The sequence below is a fragment of the Bos taurus genome, chromosome 23 (assembly GCF_002263795.3).
Source record: "Bos taurus isolate L1 Dominette 01449 registration number 42190680 breed Hereford chromosome 23, ARS-UCD2.0, whole genome shotgun sequence".
In the NCBI taxonomy this organism is placed as follows: domain Eukaryota; kingdom Metazoa; phylum Chordata; class Mammalia; order Artiodactyla; family Bovidae; genus Bos; species Bos taurus.
In genome coordinates this window covers 39,994,791-40,019,612 of record NC_037350.1, presented here as the reverse complement: position 1 = coordinate 40,019,612, position 24,822 = coordinate 39,994,791, and the positions used below count along the sequence as shown (strand labels likewise).

General features: G+C 41.4%; 1 protein-coding gene across 1 annotated transcript in view; it reads left to right on the top strand.

Annotated features, from left to right (window-relative positions):
• Window positions 1-17,103: 17,103 nt before the first annotated feature.
• The window catches only part of CAP2 (cyclase associated actin cytoskeleton regulatory protein 2), a 134,996-nt gene continuing 127,277 nt past the window's right edge, over window positions 17,104-24,822 (top strand). The window contains 1 exon segment of the mRNA NM_001098979.2: window positions 17,104-17,156. The gene's annotated coding sequence lies outside the window, so the exon portion shown is untranslated.

The following is a 24,822-nucleotide window of genomic DNA, read 5'->3' as shown; positions in this document are numbered from 1 at the left end:
TTCCCCCAGATGTAGTGCCATTGGTTTTCTGGTGCCAGTTTTTATATTTCTTAAAGATGACATTGCATGCTGCCAGTTAGTAATACTATTTGAATCTCATAAGTCTTCAGGGGAACCTTGTCAACGCTTTTAAACTTTTAAACTTGGGTTTTAAACTTGACAAGTTCCACTCTCCCATGCTCAAGTGGTAAATACAAAAAATAACTTCCAGTTTCTTTTAGTACATATAACGCTAATTAGTTCATTGCTCTAATTTTACATCTGGCCTTTGGTACAGCTGAAGCTTTGCCTGTATATTAGTAATGACATAAACGTTTGCACATCTTTGAAAGTCTGAGAATATGAATCAACTTAAGAGAAACAGATTTGATTGGAACAGAAGAGCTACATCTGAACAATTTCTTTACTGTTGTTAATGGTGGTAGAAATGCAATTTGAACTTCAAGATGAAAAAAAATTATGGAGAATAAATGAAGAGAGGGAGTGACTGCAAAGTATATGCAACTCTTGGCAGTCAAAAGAGAAAAATTCAGAAAATTAATGGCTCATGTGGGAGACATGAATTAATTTGGTGTTCTAAGCAAAAAGATAACATTTCCCAAGTATAGAAGAATTTATAAATTCTGCCATTTTGAATCAAGAGGTGGTATCTGCACACAGCTGAGAGAGCTGTGCTGCCAGATATAGCCATTTCCCACTAGGAACTCTGGCCTGAAGTGATGGGTGCAAGGCCTCCTGCACACAGCACCCTGTGAGTAAGCAGAATGACTAAGCACAAAGGAAAGAGAAGGGGGAAAAAGATTTTATTTTATTACCCAGATTCTGTTTTTATTTACCAGGAATTGTTAGAGGGCTTTGCTGGTGACATTCTCCCAAGTAAACAATGAATCTTCACCCTCCAAAACATAGATGTAATTCATTGCTCTGTGTATTTGGAATGAAATCAAATCTGATAAGGCTTTATATACATCAGAAATGTGAAGAACTTTAGATAGTCATGGGAATAATTCTGCCTGATCTCATATCACCTGTGTAGGAAAAAATTCTGATGGCCTTTGAAATGTACTGAAAGGTTCAGTTTAGTTCAGTCCAGTTGCTCAGTTGTGTCTGACTCTGCGATCCCATGAACTGCAGTACACCAGGCTTCCCTGTCCCTCACCAACTCCTGGAGCTTGCTCAAACTCATGTTACTAGTGGTTTTCACGGAAAACTATGTTCAGTTTAGAGCACATTCTTTTGGACTATCTGGTTCTAGAGGGCTTGTGTCCTTCATTGCCTTTGAGCTATTTTACAGCTCTGTAATTTGTAGATAATGAATGCAATGCAAATATTTTTTGTCAATAGTCCCACAAATAAATTTTGGAGCATCAGGAGACAATTGCTGTCTCTCTCTTACCCTGCAGACATAGACAATTTTTGCATCTATTTGCATATTTATTTCATAATTTTCCTGTACCTCCACCTTTGAAATTCTCCTTGAAACCAGCTGTAACATCTTATTGGTTCCTTTATTAATTAATGAGTTAAATGTCTTGGTACTTATTGATTTTAGATGTACTATATAAAATTCACAGTTTCTCTTTTTTGAAAATTATTTTTAATGATTTAACCAATTCCTATACATTCCAATTTAATTAACATTTAAAATTATTCAAGACATCACTTCATTTTTCAAGAGAACCTCCAGGTTCCATTTCCAAAGAACAGAATATGGAAATATGGCTATTCCCCCCAGCTCTGCTCATCATCCCTATCTTGCAAGTAAATTTTTTCTCATAATTTAATAAGATCTTTTGTTTCCCTTATAAATGTTTCATTCATCAACTTCCTTGGAGCCAAGAAAACTCGTCAAAGAGACAGCCATTCTGTGAGTGGAGTAGGTTTTCTTATTTCCCCCCCTTTCCTTGTTTTTGGTACTTTTAAATATATACTTTTAATATCAGTACTATCTTTCTTTTTTTTCTTTTTATTTTACAGTGTGTAAGCCGACTGATATTATGTATGAGTGAGTGAGTGAGTGAAGTCGCTCAGTCGTGTCCGACTCTTTTCGACCCCATGGATTGTAGCCTACCAGGCTCCTCCCTCCATGGGATTCTCCAGGCAAGAGTACTGGAGTGGGTTGCCATTTCCTTCTCCTGGGGATCTTCCCAACCCAGGGCTTGGACCCAGGTCTCTGGACCCGGGTCCCCCACATTCCAGGCAGACTCTTTAACCTCTGAGCCACCAGGGAAGCCCTGATATTATATATAGTCTAATATTTATGTATATATATATAGTCTAATATTTATGTAGAAAGTATACTTGTGGTGGGGGTCAAATTCAAGAAATGCCCCCCAAGGAGGTCTTTCAATTATATAAGCCTTGCATAATCTGTTCAGATTCTCCTGGTGCATAAATTAATACTGAGTACTGAATATTTGAGAAAATAGAATCTCTAGCTTCCAGGAAATCTTTTAATAAATGAGTATCACAAATCTTTCAGCAATTATTACTAAGGTCTTATGTATTAGATAACCACACACACATATGCCCTCACCCCAAAATATTGAAAAGAAAACATATGTTTTTCATTGAACTTGATTTCAGTTTTAGACTTCCTTTAAATCTGCAATCAGTATACCTTTGAAATAATGGGCTTCCCTGGTGGCTCAGACAGTGAAGAATCTGCCTGCAATGCAAAATCCCAGGTTCGATCCCTGGGTTGGGAAGATCCCCTGGAGAAGAAAGTGGCAAGCCACTCCAGTATTCTTGCCTGGAGAATTCTATGGACAGAGGAGCCTGGTGGGCTGTAGTCCATGGGGTTGCAAAGAGTTGGACACGATTGAGTGACTAGCATACACACACACACACACACACACCTTTGAAATAAGTGGAAACATTTGAGGTGTTCCTATAGTATTCTGATTATCAGGAGCAAACAGGAACCAGCAGTTTGTAGTGACAGAATTTTATTAACAGCTTAAAACTATTCTTATGGAATCTACAGCTCAAGGGTCATAGAAGACTCAAGAAGTACTAGGAAGGTTCGGTTAGTTAACCCTCATAGTGACCCATGGTACTTCTTGCATCCACAGCAATCTTTTCAAGAATTGAGAGTCCTGTTTAGTTTTTTTTTTTTTTTTTTTTTCTTTAACTTACTCTTTTAAAAAATCTAGAAATAGGAACTGTTGTCAACTCTGTTCCCTAAGCTCCCCAGGAAACAGCATATTCATAAGAATAAATAGACCCAAGAATGCTACTTACATTTATAGCTAAATCAATTTTGTTTTAGTTTTATATTTCCTAATGCTATAAATGATAACACTTTCTATAATACTGTTTACTTAACAGCAGAGTTATCCTTCACATTAAAAATCCTCAGTCCTGCTGAGTCCCTTTCTGATCCTCCCAGTAGTTCTACTGGTCACCTGGGGGAAGTATAGGGTGGTATCTGAGAGTCAAGCCAGATCCCATCATTTACTTAATCACTTATTTCAATCGCCATTCTGGAAAATGACTAATAATGGTGTCTGTCTTAGAGAGCTGGTTTGAGGATTAAGAAAATCAATGTGGGGACTTCCCAGGGGTCCAGTGGCTGGGACTCCGAGCTCCCAATGCAGGAGGCCCAGGTTCTATCCCTGGTTGGGGAACTGGATCCCATACGTAACTGGGAGTTTGTATGTTGCAACTAAAGAAAGAAAAAGAAAAAAGATCCTGCCTGCCACAACTAAAGATCTTGTGTCCCACTACCATGATCTAAGATCCCATGTGTCACAGTAAGACCCAGCATAGCCAAATAAATAAATACAAATAAATATTTTAAAAGGAAAATTGCTGTGTGTAAAGCATGGTATCTGGGCTGTAGTAGGCACTCAATAAACATTAACGTGTGCAGGTCAAAGATTGGCTCAAAAACTGTTGTGTACCAAGGCAAATAACCCAGGAACAACCCACTCCATTTAACAATCCACTCCACTTAGACTCTGCTTTCCTCCCCGAGACAGGTAGCAGAAATGAGCTCTCTTTGCCTTGAGACCTGGTAGAAGTAGAAGACAGAGGAGGCAATCCCTCCCAATCCTCTCACCCCTGGCATTTGTTAAAGTGTCCTCTGAGGCAGTGGTTCTCAAGGGTGGTACAACTATTTCTCTAGTGGCTCTTCAATATCCTCCCGGTTGGTTTGTGAACATCCTCCTAGATTCAAGCACAAGCAAGAAGACTTAAAGAAAAAAATCTCACTACTCTAAATAAATTCAGGTCTCCCAACCCAGATAAATTATTTGAAATTTTTTAAACAAGTTAATTTTTAAAAATTTCTCTGTATATAAAATCATCTCTGTGCTTTACTCATCCTGTAATGGCACTTCACGTGGAAAATATAAAGATATTTTTCTTCTATATCCTACAGGACAGCCAAACACTATACTGTCCAAAACAGTAGCCACTAACTCATGTGGCTATTGAGCCCTTGTAATGTGTCCAGTGAGGAGCTGAATTTTTCACTTAAGTCAATAAAAGTTATAATAGCCACCTGTGACCAGAAGCTACCATATTGGGCAGAACAACTCTAGAACCCTTGTCACCAGAAATCTGTTTCTTCATTCTTTCCCTGTCTGGTTGCTATTTTAACTTTTCAGCCCTCACCAAAGGGGGCCTGATAAAGATGATTCCTGGCAGCAGTGGTAGACATTTCTGCTCTGGGAGGTGAAGTGCGTGGGATGGGGTAGGGAAGCACACCCGAGCTCTTCAGATCACACTTAGATGAACACATCCATCATTACAGAAAGTTCTTTTGGACAGCACTGCTCTCTAGAGGGTGGCTGAAGGTGTTTGAACATGACAGGTTTGAACTAATGGACAAAATGAAATCTGCTGTCTGCACACTTCCAAAGCCAGGACCAGGAAGAGTTATTGAATTATACTGGCTGTCTATCTTAAAATACACAGAGCAAATGCTAGAGTGAATCAGCCATCCTCAAGCAGGCTCAAAACACAACCTGGTCATCATTGCTCTGGACACCAGGGAAAGATGAGCTCTGGGACCTTGGCACATAGGCTGGATTTTATGTGGATAGTTGAAAAACTATCTACAGAATGTACTCTTACATAATGAATAAGCTTCCCTCACTGATAAATGCCAACTTTCCAGTGGACCATGGAAAATTGGCTATTTTTGGCCACTCAGTGGGAGGCCATGGAGCTCTTACTTGTGCTTTGAAGAACCCTGGAAAATGCAAATCTGTGTCAGCATTTGCTCCAATTTGCAACCAGTTCCGTGTTTTTGGGTGGATATGTTGGTTGCTCAGTCATGCCTGACTCTTTGAGACCCCATGGACTGGGGGTCACCAGGCTCCTCTGTCCATAGAATTCTCCAGGCAAGGATAATGGAGTAGGTTGCCATTTGGGTGGGTGGGAGGGCAAAAATCTCTCAATGGACATTTGAAATCAGACTGAAATAGTTGAAAAGCTTATGTCACTGCTGTTCTTTGTAAGTTTTATTCAAGTTCTTGCTAGACATGATCAAGGAGGCAATGACTAAATATTTCAGCCACACAGTACTTCCTGACATGAGTTGTTTTTAGATTACAATAGGGTTATGATTATAGTTACTTTTCTTTGCAATCTTTTTTAATGACCACATCAGTATTTAAGCAGTATTCCCAAATTCAGGAAAAATCAGGCACTAGAATCTTTTTTGAGGTATAGAAGTTGAAATAAAGAAAAATACAGTTAATTTGATTTTAAAATATGAGTTTTCATGACACTAAAAGAGTTTGTGTAGTTGAGTGCTTCAGTCATGTCTGACTCTGCAACACTATGGATTGTAGCCCACCAGGCTCCTCTGTCCGGGGGATCCTCTAGGCAAGAATACTAGAGTGGGTTGCCATTTCCTTCTCCAGGGGATCTTCCTGACCCAGGGATCGAGCTCACGTCTCCTGGATTGCCAGGTGGGTTCTTTACCACTAGCACCACTGGGAAGCATCTAAATACAAGAAAATACATAAGACAAGAAAAGTCCAAGTGCATACTTATGATTGTAGAAGGCTTGTCAAACGTGTTTGAACAGTACCACACAATTATTCAGACTTTTCTATAGTTACTTTTTTAAAGAATGTAGGCAAACTGGTCTTGTTTTACAGATCTCTTTGACACTTTTTATGAGGTTGTAGTAAATCATTCAAGACTTGTCTGAAGATTGAGTTTCATTTGAGTGAGGAATGGATTTTCATTGCTGCATCTGTGAGAGGTAAGAAATTAATCACTTTTTTCTCCCCAAAGTCAACTTAGAATTAAACCCCACATCTTCTCCTTCCTCATCATGTTAGAAACTGGAATTATAAACTATACTCCATTCTGGGCTGTAGAATCCTTCCCTTCCCTGGGTCTTTCCTGGTGGCCCAGTGTCTAAGACTCAGCACTCCCAATGCAGGGGGCCCAGGTTCCATCCCTGCTCAGAGAACTAGATCCCATGTGCCACAACTAAAGATCCCAAATGACACCCCTAAAAAAAAATGATCCTTCATGACACAACAAAGATTGAAGACCCCCAAGTGCCACCACTACAACCTGACACAGCCAAAGAAAGAATCCTTTTTCTCGCCCATCAACCTTTCCCACAGGTATTTGCAGAGGTTGCTACTGCTGCTAAGTCACTTCAGTCGTGTCCGACTCTGTGTGACCCCATGGACTGCAGCCTACCAGGCTCTTCCGTCCATGGGATTTTCCAGGCAAGAGTACTGGAGTGGGGTGCCATTGCCTTCTCCTTTGCAGAGGTTACATTGATTTTATTTCATCTACTATTATTTCATCAACACTGGGAGAAATTCGCAAAAGTATAGATACTTATTAAAGCTTCAGAAATGCACAATTTCACCCATTCATGCTTTCATTATCCTTAAAACAGGAAATAGAAAATGGAGCTCTTCTAAATTCCTTCCAATTAGATTTAGGACTGCATAGGGAGACCTGCCACAGGGTCACAGGTGGTGAACTTGGAGGTTTTTATCCCAGGCCTTGGTTTGCCCCCACCAAGACACCCACACCCATGCCAGCCAACGCTGGCACCACAGGCTGGTCCTGGCTCTGGCTCCATCCATCCTGTCTACCCTGTAGAGAGTCCCAAGCCCTTTCTGCTGCCTGCTCCAGGCCTCCCTCCATGCATGCACTGCCAGATGGATCTAAAGTATTTTCACCTTTTCCCTCACTGTCGCATACCTCCCATTTCTCCAGTCTGCAGCCCTATTGATCCTTGAGAAGTAGAAGCGTGGTCCATCCTAGAAGCATGGTCCAAGGGCCAACACTGAGCCAGATCCCAGCTCCTCAGTCAGAGCCTCCTCCCTTCCACCTACCACTGGTCCACTAACTATTAACAGGTCCAACAGGACCCAGAGAATTTCTGAAATGGCATAAAGTGAACAGTATGTTCTCTCTGTTTCATATAAAATCTAGCTGCCAGTGGTCCATGGGGATATTCAAAAGGACAGTTATGCAAAAACTAAAAGAATAATAACAACAACAAAAAGCTGAGTATTTACGGTAAGTTCAGACATGCTTCAGGGAGCACTGGTGGATGTAGGCAGAGGTACCCACCATGACCACCAGCAGAAGCCCACGTGGTATAAGCAGAAATGTGCATGTTGACTCTCTGTCCTTAATTCCTCTGTATGCTCAGGTTCTTGTGTTGGCAGCTGAGAAAGCCACTGACAGCTGGGGAGTTATTTTCTCCTTTGGTCACAAGATGATGGAGATGATCTAGGGTGGGAAGTGAGGGGGAGAGAAAGAGGAGACAAATGCTCACTGCTCTGACCAGAACTGGTAAGAAGGCTCATAGGTCTTCCTTTCATGTAGGTCAGACACCTAAATAACTCGAGTCTATCCCTTGCATTTGACTAGAAACAGCAGGAACACACCAACAAAACTCTTGAGGTGTCATAACAAAGTATCAGGTTTAAATCTGCCTTTCTTTTCTTTTCTTTTTTTCCCTTGGATCATTACAAAATACTTAATCCAGATTGTATTATTTCCAAAAAACCTGAGGAATCCACAGAACTCAATAGAATACTATTTTCCAAGTATGAGAGCTAGCCAGGAAAATTATTAAAAGTTAATCTTTCCTGTTTTGTTGATGACTGTTGAACTAAAACAGGCAGAAACTTGGATATCTAGAGTCGTCCATTGTAAAATGTTTTCAGGCACCCTGACTAGGAATATACCTGATGAGAGAGAGCTATTGTTTTGGAATTTTCCACTTGCTGCTTAGTGAGTCCATGAATTTGCAGATCAATCCACTCTTTAGTTTACATGTGTTAAACATACTCTGTATTTAATACATGCTGCATCTATAATATATCTGTACAATGTTAAATTCATAATGGACCACTGATTATTATATTTACTGCTTAGAATTATCTTGAACAATGAAAGTTTTTTCCAGACAATGCATATTTTTTAGATTGTTCCCTAACTGAATGTTGTTGTTGTGGATAGATATTTTGGCATTTCCATCACTTAAAAGAGGGTTGTTAATTCTGGCCACATTCTAGGTAGAATTCTTTACATTCTTCAGTCTTTCTTCCCCATCATGAGCTATTCCTCTTACAGCAGTTCTGTGTAAGCATTACTTCTTTTATGATCAAATTAGGCAAGTGTGTTCTACTTAATAAACTAATTTTATTTTTTAAAGTAAAATTCTCTATTTTAGCTATACATTTTGACTTCACCTTTAAACTTACAGCAACAAAGTATATCATGTAAAAAATATGAAAAGTGGAAGAACATAAAAATACCAGTGTGTCGTGTTAGGATGATATGATTATTTTTGCTGTGTATTTTCATTATTTTTTGTTTGGTTGGTTGGTTTTTTGTTTGTTTTTGGCTGCACCATGCAGCTTGTGGGATTTTAGTTCCCCCACCAGGGATTGAACCTGGGCCCATGGCACTGAAAGCACCAAGTCTTAACAACTGGACTGCCAGGGAATTTCCTGTTTTCTTTAGTTTTAAGATATTCCATTAAAATGAAAGATAAACTTGCCTTGTTTAACCATCAGTCTCAGGCAATTCAATTTCTCAAGCCTTCTTTATACTCAGAATTAAATACTGTGTTGGCATCTTTCTCTATCCTCTTTCTGAATTCATATTGAGATGGAGAAGGCAATGGCACCCCACTCTAGTACTCTTGCCTGGAAAATCCCATGGACGGAGGAGCCTGGTAGGCTGCAGTCCATGGGGTCACTAAGAGTTGGACACGACTGAGTGACTTCACTTTCACTTTTCACTTTCATGCATTGGAGAAGGAAATGGCAACCCACTCCAGTGTTCTTGCCTGGAGAATCCCAGGGACGGGGGACCCTGGTGGGCTTCATCTATGGGGTCACACAGAGTCGGACACGACTGAAGTGACTTAGCAGCAGCAGCAGCAGGTCTGTTAAATTCTCTTGGATAATCTCTCCCTTAGGCTGCCTCTAAACTTTTGAATCTTGTTTTATTATGTTTTATTACTGTGATTTATTTTTATAATTACTGATTGAGTGTTAGTCACTCAGTCATGTCCAACTTTTTTTGACCCCATGGACTGTAGCCCACCAGGCTCTTCTGTCCATGGGATTCTTCAGGCAAGGATACTGGAGTAGGTTGTCATTCCTTCTCCAGTAATTATAACAAATTATAATTAAATCTGTTACTTCTCACATTCATCATATTTTCAAATTCATTATCTTATTTCTTCTCAATAGTTAGAATTTTAAAAAATATATTAAACATCATGGACAACAGTTATATTTTCTGTACTATCTCAAATGCACTGGTCTATTTCTCTGAGCTCTGACTAAATCTGGATTTGTTTCAGTAAGCAAATCAATAAAAACTGCTTACTGACCATGGATTGCATGTCATGTTCTCCTTGGTTAGGACCACTGTGTACAGCTATGCAGGTGTGCCCTGCACAAGGGCACCTGGCCAACAGATGAATGGAGGCTATTTGTTAACATCTGCCAAGAGGAGGAGGCTATGGGCAGCCCTTTCTTTAGCATTCAGTTCAGTCGCTCAGTCGTGTCTGACTCTTTGCGACCCCATGAGTCGCAGCACGCCAGGCCCCCCTATCCATCACCAACTCCCAGAGTTCACCCAGACTCACGTCCATCGAGTCAGTGATGCCATCCAGCCATCTCATCCTCTGTCGTCCCCTTCTCCTCCTGCCCCTTATCCCTCCCAGCATCAGAGTCTTTTCCAATGAGTCAACTCTTCGCATGAGGTGGCCAAAGTACTGGAGTTTCAGCTTCAGCATCATTCCTTCCAAAGAAATCCCAGGGCTGATCTCCTTCAGAATAGACTGGTTGGATCTCCTTGCAGTCCAAGGGACTCTCAAAAGTCTTCTCCAACACCACAGTTCAAAAGCATCAATTCTTCAGCACTCAGCCTTCTTCACAGTCCAACTCTCACATCCATACATGACCACAGGAAAAACCATAGCCTTGACTAGATGGACCTTTGTTGGAAAATAATGTCTCTGCTTTTCAATATGTTATCTAGGTTCTTTAGCATTACATTAAGTGTGCCTTAGAAAGCATCACTATGAACAAAGCTAGTGGAAGTGATGGAATTCCAGTTGAGCTATTTCAAATCCTGAAAGATGATGCTGTGAAAGTGCTGCACTCAATATGCCAGCAAATTTGGAAAACTCAGCAGTGACCACAGGACTGGAAAAGGTCAGTTTTCTTTTCAATCCCAAAGAAAGGCAATGCCAAAGAATGCTCAAACTACCGCACAATTGCACTCATCTCACACGCTAGTAAAGTAATGCTCAAAATTCTCCAAGCCAGGCTTCAACAATATGTGAACCATGAACTTCCTGATGTTCAAGCTGGTTTTAGAAAAGGCAGAGGAACCAGAGATCAAATAGCCAACATCCGCTGGATCATGGAAAAAGCAAGAGAGTTCCAGAAAAAAAATCTATTTCTGCTTTATTGACTATGCCAAAGCCTTTGACTGTGTGGATCACAATAAACTGTGGAAAATTCTTCAAGAGATGGGAATACCAGACCACCTGAGCTGCCTCTTGAGAAATTTGTATGCAGGTCAGGAAGCAACAGTTAGAACTGGATATGGAACAACAAACTGGTTCCAAATAGGAAAAGGAGTAGGTCAAGGCTGTATATTGTCACCCTGCTTATTTAACTTCTCTGCAGAGTACATCATGAGAAACGCTGGGCTGGAAGAAGCACAAGCTGGAATCAAGATTGCCAGGAGAAATATCAATAACCTGAGATATGCAGATGACACCACCCTTATGGCAGAAAGTGAAGAGGAACTAAAAAGCCTCTTGATGAAAGTGAAAGTGGAGAGTGACAAAGTTGGCTTAAAGCTCAACATTCAGAAAACGAAGATCATGGCATCCGGTCCCATCACTTCATGGGAAATAGATGGGGAAACAGTGGAAACAGTGTCAGACTTTATTTTTCTGGGCTCCAAAATCACTGCAGATGGTGACTGCAGCCATGAAATTAAAAGACACTTACTCCTTGGAAGGAAAGTTATGACCAACCTAGATAGCATATTAAAAAGCAGAGACATTACTTTGCCAACAAAGGTTCGTCTAGTCAAGGCTATGGTTTTTCCTGTGGTCATGTATGGATGTGAGGGTTGGACTGTGAAGAAGGCTGAGTGCTGAAGAATTGATGCTTTTGAACTGTGGTGTTGGAGAAGACTCTTGAGAGTCCCTTGGACTGCAAGGAGATCCAACCAGTCCATTCTGAAGGAGATCAGCCCTGGGATTTCTTTGGAAGGAATGATGCTAAAGCTGAAACTCCAGTACTTTGGCCACCTCATGTGAAGAGTTGACTCATTGGAAAAGACTCTGATGCTGGGAGGGATAAGGGGCAGGAGGAGAAGGGGACAACAGAGGATGAGATGGCTGGATGGCATCACTGACTCGATGGACATGAGTCTGGGTGAACTCTGGGAGTTGGTGATGGACAGGGAGGCCTGGTGTGCTGGGATTCATGGGGTCACAAAGAATCAGACACGACTGAGCAACTGAACTGAATGATTAACAGTAAATTTGAACTGTGTATGGTTCTGCTTTGAGGCACTTAAATATAGATAGATGAGACCTGGAAAAAATTTTAAGAGAGTGATTTCTATATATTATAATGAATAAACTGTAAATGTACTCAATTTCAAAGGTATTTAATGACAGATGAGATGAATGTGGACTGGAGTATTTAGGTATAACTCCAACAAATCAGCGGAATATAAAAAGAATCCTTAGGTTTAAGCCCAGCAGTCTTATCTATTTCTAACTACATAAAATTTTCATGCAGGGACAGTCTTATCAGCAAAATGGGTTAATAGAGACATGCCCGGTGGTCTGAGCAGGCTGGTGTCCACCAGCCCTCTTCATCATCTCAAACACCGCTGAACCGTTCCCCATGCTCTCCTTGATGCCTGCAATTAGTGAGTTAGCCCTTTGAGTTAAGGTATGGCCATCACAAGATGCCGTTTAAATAAAGAAGATATTCCCCAAAGACTGAACATACCAAACATGGTTGGCCAGGATGATTCTGATCAGCAAGGCTGATCACACCTTTGTTCTGGAGAGCTAGAGACTCTGTTCACCTAAGCCTGAGATGCTGGCTTTGTGGAGGGACTTGGAAAGAAAAAGCAGGAAGGAACCTCTTCTCTGCACTTCTGTAAAATCACTGATACCTTGATCAATTTTTAGACATAGATGACTCTGAAAAACATGATGAAAGCTGTAGAGTAGCTTCCCAGATAAATGCATAAAACCTAAAACATTGCACATGCCTTATGGAGCTCACAGACTCCTGAAGCCTGTCTAGGGATCTCGGGTTAAGAATCTCTCTTCACTGAACGAATAAAAAGTGCTATTTTTATTGTCTGTAGTGCTGTGGAAACTGGCATTGCTCCCCTTCATTTTCTTCCATTTATAGTTCATCCACTCACCTTTCATGCTCGTCTTTTCCACCCCCTACCCCCATCCCCACCCTCATTGGTGGGTGGACAGAATCATCAAAATAATGACTAAGAATCCTTACCTTAGGAAGAAGAGGTATGCTGCTACCTCCAATTTATTTCCATGTGCTAGAACTATGTGACCAAGAACAAGGTGTAGCCAGAGGAGGCTGGGGCTGTGTGTGGTGGTGGAGGGGCAGGTGGGCGATGGAGGTGATGATGCAAAGGTTATATAGTGTGGCCAGCTCTGGCACAGTTGTAACTGCTCCATCCAATGAAAGCTTAGTTTAACTCCTGCACACCAGGGAACAATCAGACCACAAGTCGTAGACATTAAGGAGTCTTACAGATGCTGGGTCAGGACAGATGGAAGTAAATTAGATAGAATTCTTTACTAAGGACCTTCACATGGCAAAAGTTTGGACTATTTTAAATTTGTTTTTAGTGTCTTTGACTTCTGGAACACACACTTCCAATGGAGAGGAGAGGGTCAGGATGCAAGAGCTGAGCTCTCCCCATTCCCTATTTGAGAAGAAACAATGTAAAGAACTCATTCACATGGTAAGTGTAACTTTTATCTACTATTCTCAGGCTCTGTTTGCTTAGAGTGTGGTTATTCTTAGTACCTACTATGTGTGGATCAGCTGCTGATAAATTACCATTGATAACTTTCCACCTGGGAGTCATTAAAATGAAATGCAATGTCTCATTGGACATTGGTAATGTTTTTTCTTCAAAACTCCTGAAGAGTGTTTGTGGAGACCTGTTGTTATTATTCTTTCTTCCTCATGGGCTTGGAAAAGCTCCAAAAAAAGCTGTGAAGACTTCCCTGGTGGTCCAGTGGCTAAGACTCCATGCTCCCAGTGCAGGGATTCAGAGTTCGATCCCTGCTCAGGAAACTAGATCCCATGAGCCACAACTAAGAGTTTGCATGCTGCATCTGAAAGAGCTCAGCTGCTGCCACTAAGACATGATGGGTGCAGCCAAAGAAATATTTTTTTAAAAACGCAACCTTGGCCATTCACTCATTAAAAATCTGCATTAAAAACTAAACATTAAAAAAAAAAAGAACCCTGTGTTCATTAGCTGTTTTCCACTTACTGGTATGATCTCTTACTGGAAAACAGAAAAGGGGATTCAGGTAAAATAGCAAAGGGACTATAATCTGGTCTCAGTATGTCAGCAGCCGTGAGGGTAGGAGATCCTAGCAAAGCCCCTTCATATAAAATTGTCAGTTTAAATGTTTTATACTATATAAAGAAATGTAGAACAGTGGAACCATTCCAGTGATGGGTCCCCCTGTTCCCCACGTGTCTGTCACGTTATCAGCTTTCTAGTATAGCCTGGCCGGTAGCAACAAGAATGTTATCCAGAGACAAAATCAGTGGGGAGGAGGAGTCTCAGATGCAATGCAGAGGTGGAATAAAACAAGAATATTGTTAGCTTAGGCAATGAAGGGGACCTTAATTCAAATGCAATGTAACGAAAGGGTGTAGAGGTTGACATGGCACCAGCATCGTTGTAAAGCAGATAATAAGATCATCTCGTAAGGAGAAAGGCAAGGTTTTGGGCTGGAATCTCAAGATCCAAAAAGATTTAGAAGAACCCCGTGTCTGCCCTGTTCTTTCCAACTCTACCACCTTCAGAACTAATTCTGTAAAAGAAAAATGTACCAATAAATATGCACTCAATGATTTCTTAAGTGTCAGTCTTGAGAAGATAGCCTTGAACCTTTAAATAGACATGATCCTTGCTTTCTTGGAACTTTTGAATCTAGTTCGAAAATATGGACAGTAAGTGTTAGAGAGCTGTGAGGAAGAAGAGTTGACTGGAGGTGGGGGGATGTCCCCCCCCACCCCATGCAGGCATCTGTCACATAGCAGACAGATGCTATGCCAGGTGCAATTCGTGAAGGGAAGAATTCAGGCACCAGGTTAAGACTCATTACTTTCCCAATCAAACTAGTGAATTATTTCTTAGAAAACTTCTCTGTCTCCTATCTCTTTCCAGTCCTGGATGGCACCACCAAATCAACTGTGTCATGATTCTCATCCAAAACTGTCAGTAATACCCCAGTGCCTGCCCCTTAGGGTTCAGAGAATTTAGGCTAAGACTGAAGGTCTCCATCTGCTGGGGCCTAACCTTTTTTTCCCCAGATCTGGGTCCCACAACTCTGCTCTCATATAAGTTCACGGATTCTCCTTCATACATGTCCCATCCTTCATCACCTCTCCACTTTTGTCCCTGTTGTCCTTTCATCTTGAGTGCCCTTCCCCCCACTGCCCTTTCTTACTGTCCTATTTCTGCTTGAAAGATCAACTCTTACTTCCACCAGAATGCATTCTCTGGTTCCCGGAACTAGGAAAAACCTCCCTCCCCTGCATATCCACAAACTTTGTTCATACTTCTCTTGGACCATGTTTTAAAGTCTTCCTTACACTGTGTTTATTTTTATACTCTCTTTATCTTCTTACTAGCTTATAAATCCAAGGGGAGGATTTGTGCCTCATTCATTCACCTTTATACTCCATAATACTTTATACTCCAGTGTAAAATACACTTAGCCAAAAGAAATGCTCTATTAATGCTTGCTGAAGTTAATGCTAGAGAAAAAAAAAGTCATGTTAAACTGGAAACTTGGAAGTTTCCTGTGAACCTGTAAAAATTGGTTCTTAAGGATATATTAATTTTTGTATTCCTGGAACATATATATATGTATATATATTTTTAAAGATTCGTCTGTTCATTCATTCTTCAGTAAAAATGTATTGAGTACCTATCAAATGCAAGGCATGTGCACAGCAGGGACAGCACTGATCCTGGATATGTGTAATGTATCCATTCACATAGCGATGTGATCAATGACATAAACAATGTCATTCTGTTTCCCTTCTTTCCAGACAAAGGGGAGCAAGAAGGCACCCCTCATCACCAGTGTTGGACAAAGAACAGTGTGTGATAGGAAAAAACCTTAAGTTGTGACCTCTGGGGTCAGAATAGCCTTGTCATGCACAGAACCAAATTACATGCAATTTTAACACCGAGAGAAAATACTGGCTTTTTAGACACTCATCCTAGTATTTGCTTAGAAATTTTGCTTTAAGAAATATCAATGCAACCCCGCCCCCCTTTCTTCTCTGTAATTATTTTCCTAGCATTCATTCAATGAAGAGCTTCAAGTCTACTTTTTCAGATTGAAATAAACTAATGAAAATTGAAAATCAATGTTTTCTTTCTAACAGCGTTAACAAAAAAAAGTAAAAATCTCCAGTTTTGTAATTGTAGTCAACATACCAAGGGGAATGGCCACAAATACAATAAAAGTAAATTGGTTTAGGGTACCAGGAAGTGGGCTTCCCTGGTGGCTCAGACGGTGAAGAATCTGCCTGCAATGTGGCAGACCTGGGTTCGATCCCTTGGTAGGAAAGGTTCCCCTGGCGGAGGGCTTGGCAACCCACTCCAGTATTTTTGCCTGGAGAAACCCCATGAACAGAGGAGCCTGGCGGACTACAGTTTAGGAGGTCACTAAGCACAGCACTTTTATCCTTAACCAATCAGGCAATTTTTACAAAAAGATGTATGTAAAGTACATTTTAAAATACATTGTTAAAATGTTGTTGCAAAATATGAATGCATCTGAACTTTGTGTCTAGCTGAAGTGTTGCTTCTCCACCTCCCTCTCCAGCCAGGAACTTTATCCCTCTACTGGGGTTGGGGAGAACACTGGCCGGTCTGTAGCTCCCCAAGGACCCATCCTTTCTCTGCACAAGCCTTTGAGGATCCAATCTTCGGCTTCTTCAGCCAGGAGCCTCCCGGATCTTTCCAGACTTCTTTGCAAGGCTGCCTGATGCAGCGAATTCATTCCTGTCTGAGCCTGCCGCCCTCTGCCTTCTTCCTCTCGCTCTTTTCTCCCACGGCCCATCTGCCCCTCCTCTCCTCCATCCCCTCTCTCCCCTCCGCTCCCCTTTATTTCCACTCCCCCCCGGCGGAGCTTGGCTCCCCTCCCTACCCCCCTCTCCCTCTCCCTCCCTCTCGGCGAGTCAGTATTTGGAGCTCCCGGAAGCCGCCGGCCACTCTCCCCGGGAGCAGCGTGACCGACACCGACTCCTGCTAGGGGGGGTGAGGAGGAGGAGGAGGGGGGGAGGAGGGCGCGCGAGTGGCCGAGCGCGGATTGGCATCGCCCAGCACCGGACCGCAGAACCCGAGGGCAGGTAATCCAGAGCTGCCGGGCCGGGCCGGGCCGGGCCGGGAGGGGCGCGGGGTGGAGTGGGGGGAGCACCCCGCGGCCGCGCTCGGAAGTTGCGCTCCATGGGTGGGGTACAGAGGAGCCCGGGCCGAGGCGCGCGGGGAATAAAGGCGCTTGCTGGCCCGCATGCGGGAGAAGCGGGCGGCCGCGGGGCCTGGGTGCAAGGCCCGGACGCGGGGGTGCGGGCGTGAGGGGGGCACCCCATCTGGGTCAGCGCAGCGGCGCTCCCCGCCCCCGCCGCCTGCCCGGTGCGCGCCGCGCAGGCCGGGCTGGAAGGCGGGTGCGGGCGTGCAGCGGTCTCGGGGCTGGACCCGTGGCTGAGGCCTCGCAGCCGCACTCCAGGCGGGTCTAACTTTGGGGGTGCTCGCCCCCTCTGCTCTGAGCCTCAGGGGGTGCGGAGTATTGGGGAAGGGGGGTTGTCATTGGACTGAATTTGATCCTAGCCAGGAAGTGCTGGAAAGAAATGGACCTGGCTTCTCTGCAGAACCTGACCTGAGGTCTTGAGTCACTTTAAAAAAATGTACTGGCCACTGAGGCATTGAGGGACAGCTCCGAAGAGGTCACCTCGCCACCACTGGGTCTTTCCTTGGGTAGAGGGGTTTGGTGGAAGCAGCTTCGTTATCTTCGCTTTGGAGACTAATAATCACATATGCATATAGCCTTGCCTTTATTGCCATCAGAGTGGTATCAGACATCACAAATAGGCTGCAGGGTTTAGCGATATTTGAATGATTGCATTCTCTAAAAGGAATGAATATGGATATTGAACTAGAATTAGGTCCAAACAGCCAAAGCGGAGATGAACACAGCAGAGAAGATCAAGAACCTCTGGTTATATAGTCAGAGGAATGCAGAAGTCTATGGGACTTAAACCACAGAAGTTAACCAGAATTGTTTGCAGAGTACTATTTCTTTACTGCTTATATAAGACTTTTTTAATTTAAGGAACATGGCTTAGAATTCTTGGCAAAATATCTAAGCCCATGTAATGTAAGGTTACGGCTGTGGAGTGATCCTTGGGGGAATTGTTCTTATAGTTATTAAAGTCCAGTTAGACTGTAAGCCTCCTGAGGGCAAGGGTGGGTTTTTTTTTTTTAAAGATTTTACTGCACCAAGCAGTATTTGACTCCAACCCTTTAATGAACAGGCAGTAAAAGTTTGTTAAAATGATTAACCCAACGGTTTGAGTGTGGTTGTGACTTTTTGAAGATACTACATTATTTTTTAAGGAAACACTACTCTTTGATCTCCAAATCTAAAAGTCCTTAATAAATTAGAACTGAGGTATCATAAATATTTATTAAAATTAAAGAGGAAAAAATTGAGAAATCATGAAGGTAAATGTCAAGGCAGTATTGGCTAGTAGGAAATAGGTTTTTGCTGCTCATTGTAGAAGTGAAAAATATTTTAACTTGTTGATATAAGGTAAGGTTTAGAGTAAAGGGCTGGATAGTAAACTTGTAGACTTTCTTGGCTCTGTGGTCTCTTTAGTAACTACTCATCTGTGCTGTTGTAGCTTAAAACCAGCCACAGAAAATGACTAAATAAATGATGTGACTGTATTTCACTTTATTCGTGGACACTGAAATTTGAAGTTCATATAATTTTCATCAGTATTGAAATTTGTTATCCAGCTCTGTGACCCCGTGGACTGTAGCATCTGCCAAGCTCCCCTGTCCTTGAAATAGTCTTTTTTTTTTCCAGGCAGTAAAAACTGTAAAATTCATTTTTAGCTTGGGAGAGGATGGGAGACACAAAAGCAGCTGGAGAAAGGGGGCAGGTTTGTCACATTGGTAGTAGTTTACTCTTCCCTCCTACCATGTGTAGAGTTTGGAGGGGAACCTGTTTGTTTGTTTGTTTGTTTTTAAGATTTTTTTCTTTTTTTGATGTGGACCATTTTTAAAGTCTTTATTGAGTTTGTTACAATATTGCTTCTGTTTTATAGTTTGGTTTTTTGGCCACAAGGCATGTAGGATCTTAGCTCCCTAACTAGGGATTGAACCCTCACCCCCTGCATTGGAAGGCAAAATGTTAACCACTGACCTCCAGGGAAGTGCCTGGAGAGGCACCTCTCGAAAGGGTCAATGGGCCAGATTAACTGGGGGCTTAAGTCATACCAGGAGCTTCTCTGGTGGCTCAGAGGTTAAAGCGTCTGCCTGCAATGTGGGAGACCAGGGTTCAATCCCTGGGTCGGGAAGATTCCCCTGGAGAAGGAAATGGCAACCCACTCCAGTACTCTTGCCTGGAGAATCCCATGGACGGAGGAGCCTGGTGGGCTACAGTCCACGGGATCACAAAGAGTCAGACACGACTGAGCAACTTCACTTTCACTTTTTCACTTAAGTCATACCCAGGAGTTAAGTTAATACCTTCAAGAGTAGCATTAACTTATTTTGGGCATTGCAGTATTTTGTGTCGAATATTTCCTAACAGACATCTTTATGTATGACATTTCCTTTTTAATTCAATTATGTGATATACATAAAATAATTTGGTAAGTTTATGTAAACTGTAAACATAATATTCAAATAACTGCCTGTAGCCCTGTCCCGGGCTTCCCGGGTGGTGCTAGTGGTAAAGAACCTGCCTGTCAATGCAGGAGACATAAGAAACTCAGGTTCGATCCCTGGGTCAGGAAGATCCCCTGGTGGACAGCATGGCAACCTACTCCAGTATTCTTGTCTGGAGAATCCCATGAACAGAGGAACGTGCCAGGCTCCAGTCTATGGGGTCTCAAAGAGTCAGACATGACTGAAGCAACTTAACATGGCAGCCCTTTCACTAGGGCTTTCAACCCTTAAAAACTAGGGCTTATGAACTAGATAATTGTGAAAATATAACCCACAGAATGGGAGAAAATATTTTAAAATCCTATATTTGATAAGGAACTTGTATCCAAATATATAGAGTTCTTACAACTCAATAATAAAAAGTAACCCAATATAGAAATTGTCAAGATATCTGAATGAATATTTCTCCTAAGAACATATACAAATGGCCATAAGCACATGAAAAAATAGCTCAACATCATTATTCGTCAGAAAATGCATATCAAAACCACAGTGGGGTACCACTTCACACCCACTAGGATGGCTAGAATTGAAAAGTCAGATAAGTGTTGGTGAGCATGTGAAGGAGTTAGAACCCTTGACACCCTTATATGTTGCTGGTAGAAATATTTCTTGTACAGTTGCTTTGGAAAACAATTGGGCAGTTCCTCAAAAATTAAACAGAGTTACCATGTGAAACAACAATTTCACTCTTAAGTATATACATCCAAGAGAAATGAAAGCACATGTTGGCACAAAAACCTGTACATAAATGTTTATACCAGCACCATTCGTAACAACCAAATTAAAAATAACTGAGATGTCCATAGGCTGAGGAATGGATAAATAAAATGTGATATATCCATACAATGGGATTTTATTTAGCCATAAAAAAGAATGAAATACTGATTACATGTACCTTGAAACCATTATTCTAAGTGAAAGGATTTAATCAAGAAAGAGCACACATTGTATCGTTCTATTCATATGGAAATGTTCAGAACAGGGCAATGTATGGAGACAAAGTAGGTTAGTGGTTTCTTAGGTGTGGAGGTTGATGGTGGGGGTGGGGGTGATAGCGAAGGGTGCAGGGTTTGTTTTTGAGCTGGCAAAATGTTCTAAAACTAGTGATGGTTGTGAACATCATCAGATGGTATACTTCAGATGGATGAATTGTACAGTAAGTCCCCTACATACAAACCTTCAAGTTGCAACCTTTCCAAGATGCATATGTATTATAAACCTATTATAGTACTATAATCATATGCGAGCCATATCTCAATAAAGTTGTTAAACAGAAGGCTAGAAAAAGAGGACTAGATTGCTACCCATACTGTTGTATATTTCTTTATGCCCTTCTCCTATGACATTCACTGTACCCATCCTTACACTGGATTTTGTGTTAACCATTCCTGATTTTATTGTAAAATGCTTTTGTGACATGTATATGTTCCTAATCAAGTTTGTCTACATTTGCTTGTTTTTCTAAAACCATATCTTTTATTTTACATTTCCTTAGGAGGGACCTTTTATTTTGTTTCTGTCACTGAAGGGGTTTTTTGGCTGTGCTGGGTCTTTATTGCTGTACTCAGTCTTTCTCTAGTTGCAGCACACAGGCTCTGGAGCGTGGGCTCAGTGGCTGTGGCAAGTGGGCTTAGCTTCCCCTTGGCGTGCAGGATCGTAGTTGTCAGACCGCAGACCAAACCTGTGTCCTCCACGTTGGAAGGATTCTGATCCACTGGACCACCCGGGAAGTCCCTTCGTTTTTGTGTCTGTGTTTTTTTTAATTTATAAAAAGGGTATATGTATATTATAACCTCACTTTTAAAAAGCTCAAAACTAAGTTTTCAAGGATTATCCATGTTGTTGCATGTAACTATGTTATTATTGTTGGCAAATATTCCACAGTTTATCCTTTCTCTTATTGATGGACACTAGGGTTGGTGCCCATGTTTTGTTGCTTTGGACACTTTTTTTCCATGTGTCTTGGCACACATGTGTCTTCTGTGTGAATGTGCCATGTATTTTAATTACCAAAAAGAGAGTTGATTGACATACACAGTAGTGGTATAATCCCAGCTTATTCATTCCCCTAAACCAAGTGCTTTAATCTGATACCCTATTATAAATCTCATCCTACTTAAATTCTAGTTGTAATATCTGGTTTCTCATCACCTAAGAAGCATGGAAAAACACTATTTTAAAATGCTAAAATGAATTTGCTTGACAGATATAAGCAAGCTTCTTCCACGGTGAAAGAGGGAAGTCCAGTGAAGTTCCACAGGATAAATGTTACTTGTGTGAAAAAAGTCTTGGTTGTTCAGTCATATCTGACTCTTGGCAACCCATGGGCTTTAGCTCTCCAAGCTCCCCTGTCCATGGAATTCTTCAGGCAGGAATACTGGAGTGGGTAGCCATTTCCTTCTCTAGGGAATCTTCTCGATATTTGCATGCCAATACACAATTATTACTTGCTTTATTATCAATTTTCTACATGTTAACTTTTAATTACAACAGCAGAGTCATGGACCAGAAATGACTGAAATAACCCAGAAGGATGAGCAATTATGCTACTCAACTAAATTTCAGTCTCCCTAAATTTTTCCTTACATTGATGATTTAAATAATTTTAATATTTCATCACCATATGATGTTAAGTATATAACTCAAGGAGTTCAAAAAATTTGAGTGACATTTCTATTACAAAATTTCATCCATTTGCATCTCATTATATGAATAGTTTGCCAGGATTTACATTGATAAAAACAAAAATTGAGAATCAAATTGATTTTCAACCTTGACTCTTTCTAGCAATAAGTATACTGATCCCATATGCATGAGACAATTGAAAAATAAGAGCTCTAAAGAGAGAGGTTTTCAATGAAAAAAATACCTTTTATCTACATTTACTAATATTTGTCAATATTTGTAGTATTTGTTTTGTTTTTGGTAAGTTCCTTCTAGTAAGAGTTACAGTGGTAACAACTAGGAGAGCACTCTTTACCATTGAATTTAAATACATATATATATCAGATGACACCACCTTTATGGCAGAAAGTGAAGAACTAAAGAGCCTCTTGATGAAAGTCAAAGAGGAGAGTGAAAAAATTGGCTTAAAGCTCAACATTCAGAAAACGAAGATCATGGCATCCAGTCCCATCACTTCAAGGCAAACAGATGGGGAAACAATGGAAACAATGGCTGACTTTATTTTTCTGGGCTCTAAAATCACTGTAGGTGGTGATTGCAGTCATGAAATTAAAAGACGCATACTCTTTGGAAGGAAAGTTGTAACCAACCTAGACAGCATATTCAAAAGCAGAGACATTACTTTGCCAACAAAGGTCCGTCTAGTCAAGGCTATGGTTTTTCCAGTGATCATGTATAGATGTGAGAGTTGGACTATGGAGAAAGCTGAGCGCCAAAGAATTGATGCTTTTGAACTGTGGTGTTGGAGAAGACTCTTGAGAGTCCCTTGGATTGCAAGGAGATCCAACCAGTCCATCGTAAAGGAGATCAGTCCTGGGTGTTCATTGGAAGGACTGATGTTGAAGCTGAAACTCCAATACTTTGGCCACCTGATGGGAAGAACTGACTCACTGGAAAAGACCCTGATGCTGGGAGGGATTGGGGGCAGGAGGAGAAGGGGATGACAGAGGATGAGATGGCTGGATGGCATCACCACTCAGTGGACATGGGTTTGGGTAGACTCCAGGAGTTGATGATGGACAGGGACACCTGGTGTGCTGTGATTCATGGGGTCACAAAGAGTCAGACATGACTGAGTGACTGAACTGAACTGAGATATATATATATATATATATATATATATATATATATATACATACTTTTGATACAGAAAAGTATGATAGGGTAATGAATAAAAGACATTAAAGCATAAAATATGTAAATCTAGGATAAACTCTTATAGAGTGAGAAGAATGGAAATGTAAATTAACGGAGAAATATGACTGTCAAAGAACAACCTCTTTATGTATTCTTTTAAAGTAAATGATGATGAGTTTCAATGGATGTATTTCAGCAAGTGATAAAATAGTTTTAGTTTTACATGTCAATATTTACAGAATACTGGCAGCTACATTCTTCACAACAGTTCACATTTTGGTGGAAATTTTTACATGTCAACCTAAAAATGTGAAAGAGGGATTTACAAAGTTCTTTTAGGTTGTATACACGTAAGAATTTGAAAATCCCTTTGAAACTCATCCTGCTTCCATTTTCTGACCAAAAATAAGAGTCTCAATTCAGTTCAGTTCAGTTCAGTCGCTCAGTCGTGTCTGACTCTTTGCAACCCCATGAACTGCAGCACTCCAGGCGTCCCTGTCCATCACCAACTCCCGGAGTCTACTCAAACTCATGTCCATCGAATTGGTGATGCCATCCAACCATCTCATCCTCTGTCATCCCCTTCTCCTCCTGCCCTCAATCTTTCCCAGCATCAGGGTCCTTTCAAATGAGTCAGCTCTTTGCATCAGGTGGCCAAAGTATTGGAGTTTCAGCTTCAGCATCAGTCCTTCCAATGAACACCCAGGACTGATCTCCTTTAGGATGGACTGGTTGGATCTCCTTGCAATCCAAGGGACTCTCAAGAGTCTTCTCCAACACCACAGTTCAAAAGCATCAATTCTTTGGCGCTCAGCTTTCTCCATAGTCCAACTCTCACATCTATACATGATCACTGGAAAAACCATAGCCTTGACTAGACGGACCTTTGTCGGCAAAGTAATGTCTCTGCTTTTTAATATGCTGTCTAGGTTGGTCATAACTTTCCTTCCAAGGAGTAAGCGTCTTTTAATTTCATGACTGCAATCACCACCTACAGTGATTTTGGAGCCCAGAAAAATAAAGTCAGCCACTGTTTCCCCTGTTTCCACTTCTATTTGCCATGAAGTGATGGGACCGGATGCCATGATCTTCGTTTTCTGAATGTTGAGCTTTAAGCCCACTTTTTCACTCTCCACTTTCACTTTCATCAAGAGGCTCTTTAGTTCTTCACTTTCTGCCATAAGGGTGGTGTCATCTGCATATCTGAGGTTATTGATATTTCTTCTGGCAGTCTTG